At 45.4% G+C, this 14,121-nt stretch overlaps 1 long non-coding RNA gene across 1 annotated transcript in view; it reads left to right on the top strand.

Annotated features, from left to right (window-relative positions):
* Positions 1-2,232, top strand: part of LOC119331654 — a 7,898-nt gene extending 5,666 nt beyond the window's left edge. The window contains exons 2-5 of the long non-coding RNA XR_005160608.1: positions 567-632; positions 800-1,258; positions 1,339-1,497; positions 1,906-2,232. This is a non-coding gene — a long non-coding RNA (uncharacterized LOC119331654). The remainder of the gene's footprint in view (positions 1-566; positions 633-799; positions 1,259-1,338; positions 1,498-1,905) is intronic.
* The last annotated feature ends 11,889 nt before the right edge of the window (positions 2,233-14,121 follow it).

Here is a 14,121-nt window from a genome sequence, read left to right as displayed (position 1 = left end):
AGCCCTGCTGCCAGGAGAAGCCGGGGGACGACACGTGGCGCAGGTATGCCGACGGTTAGGCCGTCGGCATAGATGGAAATCTATGCTGACGGCCAAGCCGTCGACATACCTGCGCCACGTGTCATCCCCTGAATCGCCAGCGCTGTTGACGGCGCCGTCCGTTGCCGTGAGACGGAAAACAATGCCGACGGCTAAACTATGCCGACGGCTATCCCGAGGCCGTCGGCATACGCACCTATGCCGACGGCTATACTACGCCGACGGTCTGACACATCTACGCTGACGTGATCTACGCCGACGGGGCTATGCCGACGGCAGCCGTAGGCATAGATATATGCCGACGGCAAAGGACCTATGCCGACGGCCCTGGGCCGTAGGCATAGCCCGCGAGTCCGGTAGTGAAAAGAATGCCGATAACCGTAAGAAACAGAAGACAAAACATAAAATTGGATCAAAATCTTACTCGCAACTAAGCTTTGAGAAGGTATGAGTCTAACTAAATATGTATGCCTCGCTTCTAAATATGGTTTCGTGTTTCAAGCATCTCATTGTTATATTACTTTCAGAGAAACTTGGAACTCACCCACACGAATGACGGAACATGGTCTAACACAGAGTCCTAGAAAGTTTGCGTAAGTACACTGACTTTTGGTTATTCTATAGTTATTCAATGATGTGCATTCGGTGTGTTTCATCATTAGCTGGGATTATTCATGCGTTGGATCGTGCTATTCTTGTTTTATCTTTTATATAGTGTCAATATTGATGCCGTACCTATAATTGTTATTTTCATTTTTAGAACAAAGCACGTCAAGAGGTTCAAAACAAAGAAACTGAAAGTCCACTTTCAAGTGAGTAGAAAAACAATATTTTCCAGACCGCATACAAAGAGACTCTGAAATGCAAGTCATCGCAGCCTTGTTGGTACGGATACATGGCCAAACCTTCAACTGGTTCTCAAAGGTTCCGTATCCTGGTTGAAGAGCAAGCTCGTGCTACAGCAGCCACCCAGCAGCAAAACTCTGAGCTCAGCCAGCAGGTCAACGAATTACAAGATCAACTACAAGCTGAACGTGCAAACACACAAGAGAGGATTAACTTGGAGTGTACTGAGAGAGAACAACTTGAGGAGAGGTTAAAAGAAGAGCATGCTGAAAGGGAAAGATTGTTGGAAGAGGAGCGAACATCAAGACCGGAATTTGAAAAAAACATGATGACAAAGTTTGTAGCATTGAGCCAACAGATGGGAACCCAACAGGTGATTACAGTCATATGCTTGCGACCTTGTAAGATTTATGTTGCTTACTTGCATTGCTAAAAGTGCACTTATATTTACAGGTGCCTAAGGATTGACAAAGAAAATAGTAACCCAAACTTGCAAAATACACTTTTATAGAGATCTAGTCCTAATAAGACTCCAGTTCAAGGCTAATTATTATTTCTTCAAATGCGCTCATACAAGCTGCAACAAGGAATTCTCGAATGTTTAAAGCAATGGTAAGTCACAACCTTACTTTCTCTTCATGTTCACTTGCATTTTATACGTCATTGGCATTCATAACTAGCTAGCTGTTTCTTCTCTTTCACCATGTGTTGTTGCTGCATCGAGTCACAACTTAAACAAAAAATGAATATGTGCTAGCTAGGGACATGAACTTAACTGAAGCTATACATCGGGTCACAACTTAAATCAGTAGCAGAACCTTTTAGTAGATGTACTTGTGCTTATGCTTTAGACATTTACACTTGTATGATTGTTCTAATCCCTCAGTTACATGCTTGCTGACACAGTATTAGTCTAGTTAGTCTGGCGATAGTTCCTTTTAACTATGGGGCTGGAATAATTGTATGGCGTATGTTATGTTGGACTCATTAACTAGAACTTTTTTTATTTCTTGATTGCAGGATACAAAGAACTAGCTGGCCTGGACTCTAGATCACGGACCGTTTAGTTTCTGCAATTAATTAGGATGGCTAAATTATATCTGAGTTTCATTTGATGGATATTTGCTACGAGAATTATGAACTTTATGAATCTACATATTATACGTATGGTTTTGAATATTATAATTGAATGCATGTATTTTTTTTACGGTTGCAATATGCTACAACCCACTTTCGGTTGCCACATGTTAGCACCACCAAAAAAAGTGTTGCGCCATATCTCAGTCGATATGCCTACTATTTTGTTGCACTAGGATGTTGTAACGGATCACTTCATATTGTCTGGCACCACAAATTTTTTCATGACGTGATAACTGTTCGGTGCCACCAAAGTAATTTTTGTTGAAATAGAGTATCACCATGGAAATTTTAAATTGTCGCAATAGTTTCTTGCTACAAACATTTCAACTGTTGTGATGCCTATTTATCACCACCAAAACAAGTATGTTGTAATTTCTTATTACGACGACATGAATATTTGTTGCCATAAGTTAATGCCACAAGTGTAGTGGGTCGTGGCAACATGTCTAATGCGGTGAAACCAAGGATTGTTGCCATAGTTTATTGCCACAATTGTAATGGGTCGTGGCAACATTCCTAATGCTACGAAAACAAGGATTGTTGCCATAGTTTTTTGCCACAAGTGTAGTGGGTCGTGGCAACATGCCTAATGCCACGAAAATAGGGATTGTTGCCATAGTTTATTGCCACAGTTGACTATTGCCACGGAAGAGTAATGCGCCACGAAACGGGCGTCGTTGGCATAGGTTGTTGCCACAAATGTCTATCACCACGAGATATTAGGCGCCACGATTCGTTGCGTGTTGCATTAAAGCTATCTCCACAAATATAATTGTGGCATCAAGTGAGTGTTGCCACGGGAAAACATGTGGCAACTTCCAACATGGATGTTGCAATAGCACACTTTATAGCCACGGTTTCTTTTTCGTGGCAATAACCTATTACCATGTGTCCAATTGCAACAGCTGCCAACCAATGTCGTTTCGTGGCAATAGGTACTTATCGCCACGAAATGACATGTATTGCAACAAACGATTTTGTTGCAATAGACCCGGATCCTTGTAGTGAAACCACCTAAACACTTTGATTTTCAAAGGAACTAGGAATCGAGCTTGAATTGATAACATCAACATACATTGATTTAACTGTAAACTCTCCAGACCTAGTAAGCTTCCAGCGCAATTTATCGGGTTGTTGAGATAGTTGAACCTTCATCGGACTACTTACTAGATGGAGCCATTCTTCCCAACGTTTGCCAACTAACGTCCTTCTGAACTGAATATTAAGGGGGTTGGATTGAAGTACCATTGCAACGAACACCTCACGTCGTTGAACAATACGATACAGAGACGAGTATTGAATGGCAAGGGGGGTCTCTCCGAGCCAAGTATCCTCCCAGAATCGCGTACGAGCGTCGTTGCCAATAATAAACTTTGTCCTACTAAACAAGGTTAATTTGACTTTCATAAGCCCTTTCCAAAAAGGTGAGTCAGTCGGCCTTGCTGTCACCTGTGACAAAGTTTTGGAGTGAAGATACTTGCTACGGAGAATCTGCGCCCAAGTGGCATTAGTCTCACTCGATAGCTTCCACAACCACTTGTTGAGAAGACATCTGTTCTTGACCTCAAGATTCTCAATACCAAGATCATCTTGGTATTTCGGTCGACAGATGATATCCCATTTAGCGAGTCGGTATTTCCTTTTTAGTTCATCGCTCTGCCAGAAGAATCGTGATCGATAGAAGTCCAGTCTTTTCCTAACTCCAACTGGGACTTCGAAGAACGACAAAAGAAACATAGGCATACTCGTGAGAACCGAGTTAATCAGAATTAATCGGCCTCCGTATGACATGAGCTTGCCCTTCCAGCAACTCAGTTTCTTTTCAAAGCGGTCCTCGATGCACTTTCATTCTCTGTTTGTCAGCTTACGATGGTGGATTGGTATACCTAAATAGGTACAAGGTAACGTCCTCAATTCGCACCCAAACAATTGCCTATATGCCTCTTGTTCGTCATTGGCTGTACCAGAGCAGAACAATTCGCTTTTGTGAAAGTTAATCTTTAACCCGGTCAATTGTTCAAATAAGCATAACACCAGCTTCATATTTCTCGCTTTGGCCAAGTCATGCTCCATAAAGATGATCGTATCATCAGTGTACTGAAGGATAGACACACCTCCATCAACTAGATGAGGTACCAAGACACCCACCTGACCAGTCAAAATTCCCAACGTATCAACTACAATGTTGAACAAGATAGGAGACATCGGATCCCCTGGTCTCAGGCCCTTATGTGTCTAGAAATAATGACCTATGTCGTCATTCACTTTAATTCCAGCACTCCCTTTTTGCGTGAACGATTCTACCTGGCATCGCCAGGCTTCATCAAAACCTTTCATATGCAGGGCCTGTTGAAGGAATGGCCATTTGAATTTATCGTATGCTTTCTCGAAATCCACCTTAAAAACAACTCCATCTATTTTTTTCGAGTAAATTTCGTGGAGCGTTTCATGAAGAACCACCAACCCTTGTAGGATGTTTCTGTCCAGCATGAAAGCAGTTTGGGAATGTTGCACCACAGAATGCGCAATCTGTGTGAAACTATTAGTTCCAACCTTGGTGAAAATTTTGAAACTAACATTGAGGCGGCAGATCGTCCTGAACTGCTCAATTCTCACAGCTTATGTTTCCTTAGGGAGCAGTGTTATTGTTCCAAAGTTCAAATAAAATAACTGAAGCTATCCAGAGAATAGATCATGGAACATTGGTAACAAATCCCCCTTACTAATATGCCAACAGTTTTTATAGAACTCCGCCGGAAACCTATCCGGCCCTGGAGCCTTATTGTTTTTCATCTGTGCAATAGCTTCAAACACCTCTTTCTCCGAGAATGGGGCAACCAAAATATCATTATCATCAGTAGTAAGTTGAGGCACATCCTCAATCCTGGACTCATCCAGGGACACACAGCTATCCTCCGGAGATCCAAACAACTGCTTATAGTACTCGGTTATGTATAGCTTGAGGTTATCCTGTCCTAAAATAGTTCCTTCATCTTGTTCGAGCTAAAAGATTCTCTTCTTTCTGTGCTTGCCATTAGCGATCAAGTGAAAGAATTGAGTGTTCGCGTCCCCCTGGACAATATTGCGGACCTTAGCCCGCAACGCCCACTTTAATTCCTCTTCACGGAGAAGCTCTTTCAACCTCATCTCCGCTTCTAGTTTAGCATGAAGCTCCGTGGCTTGCAAGATTGTGGATTTGGATTTTAAATCTAGGGACTGAATAAGTGTAAGGAGCCTTTCCTTTTCAACTTTATAAATCCCACTAAGGTGCTTAGCCCACCCACGTAAGAAACTTCACAAATGCCTGATCTTATTCTGCCAGCGCTCAACAGAAGTCCTACCTCCTGCATCCTTAGCCCATTCCCTAGCTATCAGATCCAAGAAGCCTTCACGTTCAAACCATGCCAGCTCGAATGAAACAGAATTTTTGTTTTCGATGTGGTTTGGCTCACCCAAGTCCACGAATAAAGGCGTGTGATCAGAAATTTCACGCGAGAGAGCCTGGACCGTTACCAAAGGGAATTTCTGTTCCCACTCGACGCTCGCTAGGACTTGATCCAGCTTCTCATACGTAGGGTTTGGCAAAGCATTAGCCCAAGTAAAATTTTTACCGGAAAGCTCTATCTCTCTCAGATCCAAGCTTTCAATAATGGTATTAAACATAAACGACCATCTGTCGTGAAAATTGTCATTATTCTTTTCCTCTCTCCTTCTAATGATATTGAAGTCACCCCCAACTAAAATTGGGAGCTGCTCAGAGCCGCAAATTCGGACAAGATCCGCCAAAAACTCTGGTTTAAGCTCGGGCTATGCGGCACCATAAACCGCCACCAGAGCCCAGTTAAACCCATCAACTTTGGACCTAACCCGAAACTTAACCGCAAAGTCACCCATCAACACTTCGGACTTCCAGCGAATCGCATCTCACTCCAAGTAAGATCCCACCCGATCTTCCTCGCGGAGGCAGGCAGTGCCAATCGAAATCGATACCGCACAATAAAGTATTGAGAAACTAGGTCGCAAAATTATCTCTACCAGTTTCCGAAAGAGCAATAAAATCCAATCTATGCTCGATAGATACATCTGCAAGAAACCTTCTTTTAGCCAAGTCCTTCAGACCTCTACTATTCCAAAAGATTCCTTTCATAGTAAATCATGAATTTTTTTAGAGGTACAGATCCTAGCACTACTACGTACCGCTGAAGCGGGATAAATCTTCCGCTTCCACTTGCGTTTGGGTTTGCTTTGGTGCTCCACCCGGTCCTCATAACCGGGCTCACTGGATCAAACTACTGCATCCTCTAAAGTGGCATCCTCTTCCTCGGAATCAGGAATGGATGGTGCAAGATCCACTCAAAAATTATCGAGCACTCTGACCCCCAACGCATCAATATCTGCATCATTCATGGGTTTTACCGCTGCTAAGTTTCAAATTGTTTCTAAAGCGCGTTCCGTTTCCAAATCTAGGAGATCATTAACAGACTTGGAAATTTCACTATCATTACTACCTAGTGAAACTCCTAATTGATGTGCATTATTAGTAACCTCATTATTGAAAAAATGCAAGATAGAATTAGAAACGTTGACGGACATACCAGTAGTGACCTCAATGTCACGAGGCTTGGACACCCTCATGGCGCACCGCTGCTGCATGTCATCAACCTCCGGGTGCTCCTGGAGATGGCTGCTCATCCGTCTCCCCGCAGAAACCGGATCCGGAATCCCTCCATACACAATGACCTCCTCCCGAGAAACGGCCGAAACCAGAGGTGCCCTCGAGCCATGGTCCGAGGACGCAGGGGCGCCGGAGGAGGGAAGACGGGCCTCCTGCCCGTGCTCCCCTGTCGTCCCGATCCTCTGGCTGGTGGGGGGCTCGGGCGCCGCCTGAGGCGCGGCCATCCTAGCCGCCCGGGAAGAGAGGGGAGTCATGACCATCTACCCCGGACTCCCTCCCCTAGGCATAGTCATCAGCAGCGGCTCCATTGCCGCGAGAGGAGAAGAGGAAGCTAAGGCAACCTGCCCCGAACCCCCTCCTGTAGGCAATGCCGTCACCGCGGGAGGAGAAGAGGAAGCCAAGGGCACCTGCCTTGGGTCCCCTCCCCTAAGCACCGCCGTCGCCGCACGAGGAGAAGAAGGGGCCAAACCCACCTGGCCCGGGCCCCCTCCTCTAGACACAGTCGCCAACACTGGCTCCATCATCGCCCGAGGAGAAGAAGGAACCGGAGCCACCTGCCCCGGACTCCCTCCCCTAGTCACAACTACCAACATCGGCTCCGTCACCTGAGGCGAGGCAACGGTCAGAGAATGAGTAAGAGGGGTCGCCTGCCCAACCTCCTCCCCCCTCCCTCGACGAAGGTCGTAACAGGAAGAATCACCTCCGAGTCCCCGTCTCATCAACCTCAAAATCTAGTGCAGGCAGCGCATGCTCCCACACATCATCGGACTCCACCCTCTCACTCCAGAGTCGGGGGGGCGGGGGTGCAGAAGCTGGCTCGAACGACCCAAATCTCAATGGACTCATTGGCACCGTAGAAGATGGTGTTGCCCCGTCTCCAGGCGTCTGAGGAACGGGCGCCGAACCGTTAGCCACCTCTCGGCCAACCTCATCCACGGGTGCTTCCTTAGCACCCGGGTCGTCATCTCCCTTGTGCATGTCAACATCAGACCCATTAATGGCCTCAGCGAAAAGATCAGCATCCTCAAACTCACTCTCAAGATTAAAAATCTGGCCCCTATATGTCCATAGTCCACTTAACCACATCAGGCACAAACTCGATATCCAGAACACTCACTAGTAATCGGGCCACTCCGTGAGCTCGGGTGAAGGCCATAACCACTCTCTCGGTTTTCCCGACCAAGATTTCCAAGCTAGAAACGACTCGAGCATCCTGCATCAGCTTCGAGGGAGCCCCGGAGAAACGCAACCAGACCTGAGTAAGAGGCTTACCCTGAGGCTCAATCCTCTTCCACTCATGGAACTACAGGATGCGCTCTGTGCCAAGCACTCTACACAACCCAAAGCACAGAACCCTCTGCCAATCTTCAACAGAAGGAAATTCCACCTTAAAAATATTGTCATACTAAAAGGTCCCACTGGAAGTCACTAGGACCTAACTCCTTGAGCCTCTGCAAAATCTGATTCTCAGAGACCTCACCTTTAGTGACTTTCACAACCCCAGTGGTCAAGCTCTGGGTCTCCTATGGGATCTCCCTCACACTGGGAGACTCAAAGAACATCAGCTCAGCGCAATACACTCCATACATAGTTATAGTCGGCATCTGATCACGAAGAATCGGGCATTCCCCCGAAGCACGTGCTGGCTTGCCGCAAATATCACATAGCTCCGCCACACACTCAGCAATAAAGTGGCCTTTGTCCCCACATCGATAACAGAGCATCTTCTCTTTCTTACATGCCCACTTGGATGCCCTATCAGAGTCAGACCTATCCGCAGCCTTGGCCGAGCCTGTCACCACTGTCTCAGTGTCAGGAACCTCCACATTGGCCAGCGCTGTCACCACCTCCATCGCCTGTCCAGACAGAGCGGGTGTCCGTCCAGGATCAGCCCCCCCCCCCACGGAGGCCGTCGGGTCGACAACAACAAGCTGATGATGCTGACGGTTGCGGAATCAACCCCCTCTACCACCACGAGATCCACGCTATCCACCTCGCTGCTGATGGTTAGGGCCAGACGCCCCCTCAACAAAACCACCCGAAGGACCATAAAAAGGCCTCTCAGCTGAGCCATCGCTCTGCCAAGCAAACCCACGGCCACCACCCGTCAACGAGGAGCCATGGTGCTGGCCATCACCATACGCATCATATCCATCGTGTAAGTGCATCTAGTGCCACCCCTAGTTGGTTTTGGAGTATTGACGACAAACCTAGTTGAGGGACTAATGTGTTTGTGAGAATTGCAGGAAAACACAGGTAGAAGTCACTCATTAATTCGGCTTTACTTCCAGAGATGACCCCTAAAAATGTATGAAGACATTGAAGACAAAGGTGGTATATGAAGATATTCACATTGAAGACTATGACAAAAGAAGACACGTTATGAAGCCTATGGAGCTCGAAGATTTAGATCTTTCGTAGTTCTTTTTCTTTTGTGTTGAGTCATAGGAACCACCGTACTGTTAAGTGGGGTCCAGGAGAACTAGTCAGAATGACTGAAGTGATGCCTAAAATCAAAAACCTATGTCTTCGAGCGAAGACAATGAGAGCGAATCTTATCCAGAGCCGGACAAGTCAGCTTTGCTTGTAGCCCAAGTAAAGTTGCCATGAGAGTTGGAAATCTGACCGTTGAGACACGTGTCAGTTCCTTAGTGACCCAGGGTCATTTCGAACAAATCAGGTCGGGTTGCCAAGTGGCTATAAATAGCCCACCCCCCACAACCATAAACGGTTGGCTTCTCAGATTTCAGTGCACGGCTTTTGTCGTTTGAGAGCAACCCACCTCGAAGCCTTTGAGAGAAATTTCCTAGTGAGGAGAAAACCCCTAACCACCCAGAGCCAGAGCAAATTGGGCATCACTTGAGTCTTCTTGTCTGTGTGATCTGAAGACTTATTACACTTGAGGACTGTGAATCCTCCAGACGGTTAGGCGTCGCGTTCAAAGCATCCAAGAGACATTGTGAATTGCCAGTGAACGAAGTTTGTGAAGGTTTGGGAGTCTACCTTGAAGACTTACCAGAGTGATTGGGTGAGGACTAAGTGACCTTAGCTCAAGGAGAATACGGTGAGGACTTGGTGTCCTGGACTGTGTGTTCAGGACTGGGTGTCCGGGACTGTGTGTCCTAAGGTTTAAAAACCTAGCCGCTCCAACCAGACGTACAGTTGTCACAGCAACTGGAACTGGTCCAACATATCATTGTCTTCAACGAGTCACTGGTTTCATCTTCACTTCCTTTTCTTACTGTTACACATTGTGAAGCCATTGCATGCTTGCTTTATCTTTTGTCTTCACAACATGAATGTATGAACTGTTTGGCTTCATAACTTCTTCCTACCTGATCCTTATTACACTGCAGTTGTTTGTCATTGTGTTTTCACTCTATTGAATACATGACCATGGCTGGCCTAGTGTAATCTAACTTCCGCTGCATAGTAAAAGGCATAATCTTCGCTGTTTGTCTTCATAACTCTCATGTTTTGAAGACTTTCATAAAAATCGCCTATTCACCCCCCCTTTAGTCGATATAACGCACTTTCAATTGGTATCAGAGCAAGGTGCTCCTTTTTTCTGTGTGATTCAGTTTAACCACCTGGAGTTTTAGCTATGTCGACTGCAGGGATAATCAAAGTCTCCGCTGCGTGCCCCGTCTTCGATGGAACTGAATATCCCTACTGGAAGAATAAGATGCGCATGCATCTTGAAGCCATTGACGTCGACCTATGGTATGTCGTCGAGAACGGCGTTCCCAAGGCCGGAGAAGGTGTCACTGCTGCTGATGTCAAGAAGTTCACTCAACTGGACTCTACTGCCAAAAATATCATCTGTGGCCATCTGACAAAAGGACAGTATGGCCGTGTGAGTGCCTTGAAGACATCCAAGCTGGTCTGGGACTGGCTCTCCAAGGTCAATGAAGGCGTCTCAACCCAGAGAGATCAAAGAATCAGTGTCCTTCGCAACCTCTTCAACCGCTTCAAGCGAAATGACAATGAGAATGTCCAGCACACATTTGATCGGCTCACTAACATCACAAATGAGCTTCAAGCCCTCGACGCCACTGAGATCACCAAACATGAAATCGTCAAGACGCTGCTGAGATCACTTGATAGTTCGTTTGACATCCTAGCCCTGATGATTCAAGAACGTCCGGATTTCAAGACACTCGATCCATCTGACATACTTGAGAGGCTCAACACACATGAGTTTCAGCTTTCTGAGAAAAGAGATATCTACGGTCCAAACTATGGGCGAACTCGTGCCTTGAAGGCAAAAGCTGTTTCCTCATCTGAAGAAGAATCTGACAGCAGTTCTGATGATCCTGGAGACATTGGAAGGGAACTTGCAATGCTAGTGAAGAAGTTCCAAAAATTCACCAAGAAGAAAGGCTTCAGAAAATCTTCACGATCAAGCTCAAGGAATGATGAAGCTTCTGCTCATGACTACAAGAAGAAAACATGTCACAAGTGCAAGAAAACTGGACACTTCATCTCTGAGTGTCCACAGTGGGACAATGAGAACAGAAGGAAGAAGAAGAGCAAGGAATATGATTCTGACGACAAGAAGAAGAAGAAATACTCAAAGTCTTCTTCCAAGTCTTCCTCAAAGTCTTCATCACACAAGAAGAGATTATCTGGCAAAGCCCGTGCGTTTGTTGGCAAGGAAATGGATTCAGAGGATGAGTCCGCTTCTGAGGAGGCGGAGGTGGAGTCTGAGGAGGAGTCTGATTCTGGTATTACGAGTCTGGCTACAGCATACGTCGCCAAGTACATCTTCAACACTGAAGACAATGACTTCATCACCGACACCAATGCAAATGACAAGAACGACTCCTCTCCTACCTACTGCTTCATGGCACGCGGTGCCAAGGTAAACACATGCACTACTCGCTATCAAATATCTAGTGACGATGACTCTGACTGTGATTCAAAACCCAGCTACAAAACACTTGCTAAAATTGCAACTGAACAACAGAAAGCTATGGAACATATTCAAAAACTGTTAGACAGAAGCGATGATCTGTTGGGTGCTGAAATGACTCGATCTGAATCCTTAATTGAAGACATAAAAAATCTTCACGTTAAGTATCAGGAACTTGAGGATCGTCTTGATACTCTCTCAACAACTCATGAAAAGCTTTCCTATGATTATCTTCAAAGGAAGCAAGAACTTGAGAAATTGAGAGCGGCTCATGAAGATCTTCAAAAGGAAAACGAGTCACTTCGCACCGAACAGATCAGTCCCGCTCAGGAAGGATTTGAACCACCATGTCTTAAATGCATTGAGCGTGATAATGCTACTTCTGTTGCTGAGTGTTCCACTGCTACTGCTGTTGCAATATCCTCAACTGTTGATGTGGTAACTAACCCCTCTGCTGAGGATACCACTGCTATTGCTGATGAGAATTTTGGGTTGAAGACATTGCTTGAAACAGGGATGTACAAAAGTCTTAAAGGACATCAGACATTATGTGATGTCCTCAAGAAGCAGATTCTGAACCGAAACCCTAGGAAAGAGGGTGTTGGGTTCGTAAGGAAAATAAATGTAGATGGCTCTTACTGGAAACCTGAGCAGTACCCCAAAACCACATGGGTTGCTGCAAAGGAAACTTCAGCAGATCCATACAATTTATCTGGCTTCACATGTGCTAACCCCATTATTATTGATGAATCCTTTGGTGCAAACTATAAACTGTTTAAGAATCAGAATGGTGAAGTGTTTGCCAGGTACATTGGTACTAACTGCAGGAATGGACCGCCTATGCAGAAGATCTGGGTTCCTAAAAGGTGTCTGGAAAATCTTCCTGTGAATGTCTTCATGACACCTCACTTGAAGAAGACAAACCTCAGACCAAAGGCTTCATATGGTCCAAAGGCTTCATACAAACAGAGGACTCACCTGAGTCACACTAACGAAAATGTTTTGCAGGGAAACCATACTCAGGCATATGAATATGAGAGCGGTTCTTCGAATCGTCATGTTCATATGACCAAAAATTATTCTGCTTATTCCTATGAGTATTATTGTCCACCTGCTAGATTGTTTGCTAAGGCTTCAAAGCCAAAATTCTCAGATTCTGCACTTAGACTTATTGCTTCTAAGCCACCCTTGAAGATGTGGGTGGTTAAAAAAGCTTAACTCTCTTTTGCAGGGAAAGGTCTCCAGCAGAAAAAAAAAATCTTCTGGCGCTATTGCTGGGGACCTTAAAAATCTTGTGGGGCGCAAGATAAAATGCCCAAATGGCATCGTTATGTACCTCGTTCCTGAATCGCATGCTACTTTCCCTATTAGTTTTAATCTGGATCTAAGTTTTCATAACCCACTGGTTCGTCAAATGTTTATGCTTCACAATTCTCTTCGTGAAGCCTATCCCCCTAACTGCACTGTAGGGTACGACACCAGCAACTTCAAAGTCTTCAGAATGGATTATTGACAGTGGATGTACAAATCACATGACTGGCAAAAGAAGCCTTCTTATGGACTCAACATTACGTCCATCCGACAAGAGCCACATCACATTTGCTGACACTGGTAAAAGTAAGGTATTGGGTCTAGGTAGAGTTGCAATCTCAAAGGATCAACACATGGATAAAGTCATGCTTGTTGAATCCCTTGGCTTCAACTTAATGTCTGTCTCAATGCTTTGCGATTTGAATATGATCGTAATGTTTGGAAAATATCGTTGCCTGGTACTAATGGAATCTGACAAGTCTCTAGTGTTTGAAGGGTATCGGAAAGGTGATTTGTACGTGGTAGATTTCTCAGGAGGGCCACAACTTGCAGTATGTCTTCTTGCAAAAGCTTCAGAATGCTGGTTGGCATCGGAGGCTTGGGCATGCTGGCATGAGGAACCTCCACACCCTTGCGAAGAAGAAGCATGTCATAGGCATCGAGGGCGTCAAGTTCAAGAAAGATCACTTATGCGGTGCCTGTGAAGCAGGGAAGATGACAAGGGCAAAGCATCCTTCGAAGACAATCATGACTACTACTCAACCCTTCGAACTGCTCCACATGGATCTTTTCGGTCCCACTCACTACTCAACTTTCACTACTACTGCTTGCCTCTATGGCTTCGTGATTGTTGATGATTACTCTAGATATACTTGGGTGCACATAATCCTTTACAAGGCTGAAGTGCAGGATGTCTTCAGACGCTTCGCCAATCGAGCTATGAACAATTTTGGCGCCAAGATAAAGCACATTAGAAGTGACAATGGCACTAAATTCAAGAACACTGGCCTTGATACATATCTTGATACCTTGGGCATCACACATGAATTCTCAGCTCCGTACACGCCACAGCAAAATGGCGTCGTCGAACGCAAGAACAGAACACTCATTGAGATGGCCAGAACAATGCTAGATGAATACAAGACTCCAAGAAAATTCTGGACAGAAGCCATTGACACTGCATGCCATACAATCA

The sequence above is a fragment of the Triticum dicoccoides genome, chromosome 7A (genome assembly GCF_002162155.2).
Source record: "Triticum dicoccoides isolate Atlit2015 ecotype Zavitan chromosome 7A, WEW_v2.0, whole genome shotgun sequence".
Taxonomy (NCBI): Eukaryota; Viridiplantae; Streptophyta; class Magnoliopsida; order Poales; family Poaceae; genus Triticum; species Triticum dicoccoides.
Note: the sequence above shows the minus strand (reverse complement) of the source record. Positions and strands in the feature narration are given on the sequence as shown.